The following is a 10034-nucleotide window of genomic DNA, read 5'->3' on the forward strand; positions in this document are numbered from 1 at the left end:
AGGATAGAATGCGGGGGGAATCCTCCCCAGAGGCTTGTCCTCAGTTTTGTAGGGAGTTTGAAAACCGCGGGGAAAGGGGAAAACAACAAATGAGTTACAAGCCAGGGGAGGATACAATTCAACAAGAACCACTGGGGTAAACCGAGAGGGGAGTTATAACAGAGAAGCAGTGAACAACCGAGTTACCGGGAATTTTCCCGAACCGGGGGAGGTGGCTTGGACCCGGGCACCGCCTAGGGGGTGCGGCTTAGGCTTCTGAGCTGCCCCTCAACCCACCCTCTGAGTCTGCCTCTTCGGGAAACTCGATCCAAGGGATGGGCTGGGATTGATTGGCATCACGCTGCCCCAGCCCCGCAGTGGGCTGGATCACACCAACACTAATATCTATTCAAAAACTAAAAAATGAAAAAATAGTTTGCAGTGCAAATGGCAGCAGCCAACAGTCTCAGCTATCCCACATTGTCACAGGTCATTTTGCTTTAGCTGCCCATCCATGGTACAGCAAAACCAGCAAAGCTTGCAGGAGAGGTCCAACAAGTCAGCTTAGGAGACAGCAGAAAACAATATTTTCTGTATTTAGTTACTTTATAATAATGGCCTGCGTCATCAATTTAGCATTTCTGTTTGCCTGAGTTTTTCAGGGCTCAAGTAAAATTAAGGTTTTCTTCTGATCCTTTGTACTTGGCCATATCACATCCTTGCAAAGATGCCTCATCAATTCATTTGTGCATGAAAGGACAGACAGAGCATCCTTCCCAAAGGGCCCCTCCTAGCACAGAGGTGACCTGGAAAGTGACAATTAAAAGAGAACTTACCCAGGACTTGTAGCCCCCGTACAGTTGCACACATTTAGAAAAGTGTGGGCAGAGGCCCCTCTTCTTCCCTCTCCCCTTTCCCAGGCCTCATGGTTGGGCATTTTCAGAAGTGGTGCAGCCCCAGAACAGATCTCCAGAGGTGCTGCTGAGCACAGTCAGGGATGAGGTCCAGAGACCCCTTTCCTCTCCCCTGAGCTCTCACCTGGCCTATGAGGGGATGTAGATCCACCAGGTGTAACACACTCAACTTTTAGAGCTGCTGAAGACAGTGTCCTGTCCTCTAATACACATCAGATAAACAAACCCATTGTAGGATAAGTACAACCAGTACCAGAAAAAGTCCTGCAGCCAGCAAGTATCTCCTGCATATTTTATCCTATAATCTACTGCACTAATACTTAACCACCACACCAAGCAGGTGGAAGTTTGAGGGCCATTGAGCACTGTGAATTTTGCCAATGCATCACAATTACCAAAACACCTGTGCTAAATAACTTTGCGCTGAGCCACTGTGAAAATTCACAGAGTGCTCAATAGCCCTTGAAATTTCTCATTTCTAACTGGCAGCAGAGTGGCTGAGTGCTCACACATCACACGGCAGCACAGCACACACGGACACTGGATCAGGACCTCGGAAAGGCCCTTTTCTCCTCGGCAGGATGTTTTGCCATCCCTGTGATTTTCAGGCTGCTCCTACTTTGTCTCTGCAATTACACTCACTTGGAGCTGGTGAACTTCTGTGTGAGCAGACTCCAAACACAGCCAACCTCCCCAGCTCCCCTGTCGCTCCTCCCCAGCCCAGCACAGCTGCCTGTCTCAGGACTTCCCTTTTCTTCTTGCAGAGCCAGGGCAGATGCCAAGTTAGAGGCAGAAAAACTCTGTGGCCATGACAGGCTTAAACCCAGCTCAGTACTGGCCTCTCCATGCTGCCTATCCCCTTTTCTTTGACACCAGAGAGGGATTAAGGGCTCGGCTTCACTCTGGACACAGCAGCAGCTGAGGACAAGCCCAGCCCTGGCATGCACAGAGCAGGGCCAGGCTCAGTGGATGGCCAGAAGCTCTTTAGCTGTGGTGGAAGACACGAAAAACTGCACAAGCCCCTGCTGCATCCAGCTGGAAAAGAGGACAAGAACAAACTGGAGGGGTTTCAGCAGGCAAAAGCAAGAAGGATGGGAGGCTGATAAACCTCCCTTAGGGTGGGGAACTACAGATATTCAATCCATTTAGTCTGTCCCTGGGAAGGCTAAGAGGTGACTCAAGAGTGGTCAGCAAATGCCTTCACAGACAGAGCAGTAATAAGAAGAGGCTCTTTAACCTGGCAGGCAAAGGCATCTTGAGATCCAGTGGCTGGAAACTAAAGGCATTTCTACAGAGAAATAAAATTGTTCTTGGTGCAGAACAATTAAGGTAATTAATTAATCAGTAGAACAACTTACCTAAGGATGAGACAGATTCCCTGTCACTTTAGCTTTTTAGATTGGACCTCTGTGGGACATCTGAACTCCACCAGAGCATCTGGGTTTTGAAGACTGAACAGGAAGTCTTGCAGGAAAAATTGTTGGTGTGGGCTCTTGGGGTCTCCTTCTGCATAGCTAGTCCAGAACTGGAAATCTTTGGAAGACAGTAGCAGCCAGACACTGTTGTATTAGACACAAATACAGAAGTAATACCACAGAGAAGTGAGAATGGTCTGGAGAATATAATGCAACTCATCAGATGTCCCCTGAGGCCTACAGTGCAGGGCTGTGTCCTGCTCTCTGCCCCTTTGCTGCTCGAAAAGAGCAGGGCAGCAGAAGAGCAGCTGCTCACAGATGGAGGCTGAGCATAGCTCCTCTGTGTCCCAGTGTCACCATTCCCACCAAGGGCTGTGAACTACCCAAACCACAGCCTGTCATGCTGGGCTGGGGTTTCCACATCCTGTGTACTCGCCAGCCACTTGCAGCTCATCTGTGGGGCTGCACAACCTCAGCTTCTCTGTACAGCTCCACCACTTACTTGTAAAATGTTGCCATGATAATGAGGTTGAGCTTCTATAGCAAATCTGTTGATAAAAGTACTATAAACCTAATTTTCAGGGTTGCTTAGCTCATTGCTAAAAGGTTCACTGCATCTCTACCAACCTCCAGATGAAATCCAGATAATTTTTCAAGAGATGACTTTTTAGAAACCTCAGGCTTTTATGTTACTTCTTGTATTTTAGAAAAGACATGTTTTGGAGCCCTTGACACAAATAGGAGGTGAATTTCAATGGTCCCAATTTAAATGTGTTTTAGAGTTAGTGATGTTTAAATACGATTGGCTTTGCTACATTAGCATAAGAATGTTGGGCCAAAAGCCCAATTTTCTCATACAGTTTTCTAGTAATTAATACTCTAGACACTTCTGATTAAAAAATTATATAAATACATCACTTCACTAATGCTAAGTAAAATAATAAAAAATACCAAACAAACAAAAGAGAAAGGAGCATATCACATACACACAAACAGGCAGGGAGGACTAAAACCTGACTGGACAGGCACAACATCCCCCTTTCCCTAAGAGATCTATCACACACAGACTCATCCAAACAAGGGGCAAAAGAACCACCAACACCAAGCTCTGGAGAAGTAACATTCTGCTTAATCCACAATTAATGAGGCTACCTGGTAGATTCCCATCTCCATAAAGCAACTGGAAAATCCCAAGGCCCCCTGAGAGTCCACTCACAGCCTGCACCGAGGCCAATGAGCCCCAGCTGAAGCCCAGATCCCACTGATGAGCCCCCACTCTGTGCAGGGCAGCACAGGCACCTCCTCAGAGCACACACAGGCTGCGTGGGCTCCAGCAGCCTCTCCAGGAGCTGGGTTTTTCCTTGCCTCATTCTCCTGCAGCCACAGGCACCTCTTGAATATGCTCTTCCTCTCTGCCACTGCCCATCTGCAGATCACAGGACTGCATGACCTCAGTGCTGCTTCACAAGTTGTCAAACAACTGCCTGGGCAATAAAACAATTTATATTTTCCATGTATTTTGGTATATTTCCTGTTAGGTAATAACAAAAAACAAGCATTATGTTGTTCTGAGTACATAAAAGTATTTTTTCACTGATTGCCCAGGCTTTAATTTTCTTTAAGAAACTCTAAATGGGTGTTATTGCAAATAGCCACCCAAAAATCATGGTATTGCAGCCAAGGACCATTGTAGGCTGTCCAGAGGTCTCATGACTTCACTATGATGCACTGAGAAGGACTAATCAAAGTCCCATTATAATTATAACAAATCAAATGACCTGCATCATTAGGTCAATGTCAACAAAAGTGACTCTCAAATGTCTGTGTTGGAAGGTTTACACAGATCCTGTTCCCTCTGCAGCAGCAAGAGACCACTCTAAATGTCACTGGAAGGTTCTTTGCTTTTTAATAGGCACCTGAGTTTTATTTGGCTGGCTTCTAAATTATTCCCTCCTCCTTTCTGATTAGGAGAGCTTTCAGATCTTACACAGAGGGCTCTCAGGCTCTTTGTTCTTCAGGAATTCTTTTCTAATTAAAAAAAAAAAATAAAACCTTGCAAAAAAACCCCTCACATCTGCAAACAGAAATGCAGGAAGACAGCCAAAAATCAGATCCTGAGCATTAACATTTAACTATGGCTGTATTTCACTGTGGGCCTGTACACATTTGTATAAAGGCAGATGCCCTTATGCTCCATGTCCCCTGGAAGTAGGAAGTACACACGCTCCATTCATAATTAATGGCCCAGCTTTTCCAAAAGCACTAACAACTGCATCTGCTCCTGTCTGCTGAGGGTTTGACCCTCAAGGTTTAGCTTCACCAGACTAATGCTCTGCCTGCAAAGTAGCCACCTAGGACACACTGGAGCCAGGCTTTATCACCCGGATCCCAGATGGATCCAAGCCAGGAGCAAACATAACCACACTTGTCCTCTGAAATCAGTGCTGGCTTTGGCACCCATTTTGAGGGCAGTGAGCTTGGCCTCCAACACACAGGTTTCCAAGTGCTTAGGATTGGGACTAAGACCTCCTGAAGCCTCAAGCAAGCTGAGAGCCCCCAGAACCCCTGCCAAACTGAATTACTACATGATTGCAAGCCTTTGTACTGCCCAGAGGACAGACACACCACAGCACTGCAGAGCTGTGCCTGCACCAGGCAGTCAGCACTGCAGCTCTCAGCAGGACAGCACGGATGCTCCTGGCAGGCGGGTTGCTGCTGAAAGGCATCAAAAGCCACCTGGAAATGGGCTGATTGGTTTTATTGGCTTGTTACCTGGTCCATGGAGTGAGATATGCCCTGAGTATATTTGTTCTGCTGAGGTAACCAGAAAGAAAGCCTCACCAAAGCAGGCTCTCTACTGCCAGAGCACTGATTCCATGAGTATTTGATTTTTAAGAAAAAACAGATATGAGGTCTAGTGCAGATTTGACCTGAAAACAACTCTCCATTCCTTTTTCTCATGGCTTTTATTTGTGCTTCTCTCCACCCAGCAAGACAGTCCCCTCTTGTGCCCCCTTGGGAGGCTTCTCAACAAGAAAAATAAGAGTTTGGGCCCACCAGAAGGCGTCAGAGGCTCTGGATGTGCCCTAGGAGAGCTCCCTATGCCAGGGTCTTCCATAGCTGGTGGCCCAAGTGCTGCATGGCAATGTTCTTCAGTCAAAACAAAGCATTCTGCAGAGGGGAAACCCCTGGAAATAACACCCACAACTCTAGAAATTAAACTTCTTTGTCAAGAAGACCTCAAATGGGTCCAAAAGACATTGGTTGGAAGACTACACCCTGATACACTTGGTCTGTTTTCACCTCAGTGTTGTCTGTTTCTGTCTTGTTTTACGTGATTCCTCTGTACTTTGGAGTGATCTGTGTAAAACTAAAGGCACGACATAAAGGGAACAAAGCTGGATAAAAACCTTAGAGTACTTGCCAAACTGGAGAAAAAAAAGAAGAAAAAAGGAAAGAAGACATTAAGCCAAGCCAAGCCAATCCAAACATCCCTCTACTTTTTTGTGCTTTGTTACATTAAGTTTATTTCATTATTCATTTGTAACAAAGTAGGGTGGATAACGCAGAATTGCATCAGAAACCTCTGTGTGCATAAGAAATCCCTCATGTTCCACAAAGAAGGATGGGATAACAAAAACAGAACCCTCTAATTTGCAAAAGTGGTTGGTGGTCTAATCCTGAGTGGAGATCTCTCAAGCAGTGCTGAACCAGTGGCTCTAGCAATGAAGTGGTCATGTCCTCACCAGAGCATTCCAGCCCTGTGGGGACAGCCCAGCACATTGCATTCAAGCCTGCCAAGATGTCCTGAAAGAAAATCTCAGAGCACTGGATGGTTTTGGGGCAGCTGCCTCCAGGTGGATGGCCCAGGAGACACCCACATGTGGGTGGGCCAAGAGGTCTCCCAGAAAATGCTGTCAACCCTGTCTTAAAAGTCACAGCATGGCAAATGTCTGAGGCTGCTGAGGTCTAAGAGTCTGACTCATTTAGCTCAGGAATAGTTCTTCAGTTCAGGGTCAGCTCTATCTCCACCAGATCACCCAGGATGTCAAAGCCCAAGATCTCCAGGCAAACACAAAGGAAAAAATCCCTTGCCCAAGCTGCTTGTATTTCTGACTGAATGTGTTGGGTGGACAAATGCAAAGGGGAAGCAAGCAGAGGGTGATACCACATTAAACAAAGCAGGCTTTGCAGAAGAGTTTATTGCCCTTCCAACACTAGCCCCTTACACTGCAGAATTCCAGCATCTTTCTGGTTTCCTTAACTTTCCCAATATTTCACTCGCAATTCTACGAGGAGTTGGGTCACTACAAAGATATTAGGCTTTCCTAAAATTCAAGATTTCTACATACTAATCCCTGGCTGTGCCTGTCACTTGTGTCCTTCAGCCAGTGCGGGAGCTTTGGTGTGGGTCAGATGGTCGGGACGGACGGAGACGAGAGATCTCTGAAGTCAGATCTTGGAACATGCGGTTTATTGCAAAGGGCGTGGGTATAGGGGCACTGCTTAGAGCTGCAGCTGGCAGCTCTGAGCAGGCCCAAGAGAGCAAGAGAGTAAGCAGGTAAGAGAGAGAGAGAGCGAGAGGAATGAGAGTGAAGAAGTGTGTGTGAAGAGAGAGTAAGAGTGTGTAAGAGTAAGAGAGAGAGTGAGAGTGACTGAAGTTCTGGTTACAATACAATAAATCATCTTCTGTACTGAATATTCTAATTGTCACTAACCAATCTAATGCAAGATACAAATCCTATAGCATTTACATACAGCCTATAAGAGTTCTTATATTACCGTAGAGTGTTACATCTTAACTTCTAAAAACTACTCTTTGGACCCCTTCTGCTGAGCTAGTAGGGTCTGCTCTGACCCTTGGACCTGCCTGCAAGCAGAGGGTATTGTTCAATCAAGAGGGGATTACCTTCAGTCAGCCATACCATTGTTTTCCAGTTGTTCAGTAACTAAGATTTGGTATTTCAAAAGTGGCTTTCATTTCGATGTCGCCTGTAGTTTTCATATTCCCAAAATCTTTTGTCAGGCAATCATATTTATAAGGCTTTCCTGTTTCATCTTCCCCAACATCTCCCCCGTTCTGATGAACAATTAAGATATTAGACATAGTCCTACTCATTATTTTTTGCACACACTGAAGCATACAGGGTACTGCTACTAAAACTATAATTATTACTACTAGAATAATCAAACCTATTTTACAGAGTTCCCTTAGCCAAGGTGCAAAGCTCCAACCATCAAACAAACTGTCTAGCCAAGATGGGTCATCTGTTGTAATTTGGTTAGCTAGGTCCCTTAGGTTTTGTAACTGTTTGTGAATGGAAACAGAATGATCGGATAAGTTCATACAGCATAATCCTTCAAAATCTTCACAGCCATGCCCATGTGCTAATAAAAGATAATCAATGGCAGCTCTATTTTGTAAAGTGGCATGTCTGACTGCCTCTTCATCGGTTAACAAGTCACTGATCATAGTAGAGGTGGCATTTACCTCCTTGCTGAGCCAACATCCCAACTTGTTTAACTGTTTTAATGCAATTGAGGAACTTAGCTGAGGAAGAAAAATGCTCGCAACAATTGATTTTTCAGAGTTCCAAGGGTGAAAGTCACTATCACAGTCGCTCTCATACTGATGTCCCCAGGAAGATCTAATCTTTCTGTTTTTCTTTTTGATTCCTTCTTTGACACTGGGAGCAATAGTTGTAAGTTGTCCCAGAGCACAAGGGCCACCATCTATTTTTGAAGGTATACCTTGCCAGGCTCTGTCTCCACAGATGAGCCAAATTCCTCTAGGGAATCGAATAGGAAGTTTGTTAAAACGATCTGCATGAGGTTCGTCATATATAAGAAGCTTAGCTTGATTGCACCAAGAAGTTACATTGCTATAAGCTGGGTGATATGGGGTAACGTTTAAATGAGGACCGTTTTCTCCTAGAAAGTGAAAGAAATAGCAGGTATCCATAGTTAACGAGCCTAGGATTTCTAGCTCTTGAAGGTCAGATTTATCAATTTTAGAATTATCAATATAAGTTTGGTGTTTATGGCTGGTAGTTGGAGATACTTGATGATCGTCGTATGGCCAGTACTTATCAAGAGTAACATTATCAAAACCTTCTGGTAAAGGTATTCCAACTAAACACGTTGAAAAAGGTTTGTCAGGGCTTGTGTCAGATAGACAGATGGTATCGGAGCCTGCAGATTTGGCTAAGGCAACCCAGACATTTGTCTTTGGTTGATTTACAGGTAAAGCGTCACTACAAAAACTAAAACAAAAGGTTAAAAGCAACAAGCCAGGATCACAAAATGCCCCAGGGAAGCAGGGAGTAATCCCAGCTCCCCGCCTGCCGCCCACCCTGCTCCCAGGAGCTGCTCCAGGAATGATAACCTCAGTGCTAGAGAGGGCATTTCCCAGGTGACAGGCAGCTAGAAATGAGCTGAGCAAGCAGGAAAAAAGCACCCAGGATTGGATTGCAGGAAAGCTGCAGGTGTTATGATAATTGCAAGAGTTTGGCAAACCAAGGGAACACCACATGTTTCTAAAATGACAGCACAGGCCTTTATACTTTCATTGCACATCTGTGCATCAGTGTCTCAGCCACTCTCCCAGACATTTTGGAAGTACACCAGAGCCACACAAAACCTTGGAGTGAAGTTCCAAGCACTCAACAAAGTGATAAACGGGATCACAACCTGCTCTGCTCTCTCACGCTGACCAGACCAGCTGCTGAGGATGGGAGTGTGTGGCACAGAGAGAGGTGACTCAGGGAGATGCTTCATGGTGCTGTAGCCACTACAGAGACAGGAACCTGTCCCTGCTGGACACTTTCAGCCATTTGCCTTGGTGAATGCCTCCCAGCTATGCAGGAAATAAGAGCAGAGCTTGCATTTCATGCCTTTTGCAAACTAGACCTGAGGGAAGAAGTAGCCAACAGGAAAGGTTTCCACTTCTGCCAACTCCAAGTTCTCATCATCCTTTTTTGTTTATTGTTTCCCCTCATATTTTCAAACAATTGTCAATTTTCCCAAAACTTCTGTGTAAGAATATAGATTCCTTTCTGCTACAAGACCCCAGCAATAAAGCAACATTTATTAAAACAAGCATTTCCACTTCTGCTGAAGCAGAATTTCCTATGTGGAAGGGGAACCCAAGCAAGTTTATCAGCTTTTGCTTTTCTGTGCATCCTGTAAACACACGTTACCATTTCCTGCTTATTAATCCTGCAAAGGAGCACTTACAGTGTTATTTTAAAGGGTTTTCCTCCCTTACCAGCTCCCTGTGGTGCCATCCAGTTTCTGATCTGAAGGGCAATCAATAAATAAGCCCTGCCATCCGTCAAGGTTCCTGGCTGCCCAAAGAGAGCAGCAAACCCCAACATGCTGGTTTATTACCCAACAGCAGCAGCCGGCCTTGGCAGTGCCAGTGCTGGGTTTAGATGTTTGTGTTTGAGTAACAAAGCAGTGTCGGCCTGGGAAGTCATCAGGGCTGTTCTGTGCCAAGCTACACCCAGATTCACTTGCTGAGCACTGGAGTTTCCAGCACAGAGTGCTTTCACCAACTGGTTGCATGGGGGTGGATGTCCATGTCATCATTTTAATTGCTCAAAACAGCAAATGGGCGGATTTCTGGATTGTCAAGGACATTGTACAGAAAAGAGACATTATTAATCTCTCCAAATCCTAGCTGGTGAGCAGGGCCTTGAAACAGCTGAACAGCAAGGCAAACACA

This window comes from Corvus kubaryi, unplaced genomic scaffold, assembly GCF_017639235.1.
Source record: "Corvus kubaryi isolate FWS band 111438036 unplaced genomic scaffold, C.kubaryi_AGA036_p1.0 136, whole genome shotgun sequence".
NCBI classification, from domain to species: Eukaryota; Metazoa; Chordata; class Aves; order Passeriformes; family Corvidae; genus Corvus; species Corvus kubaryi.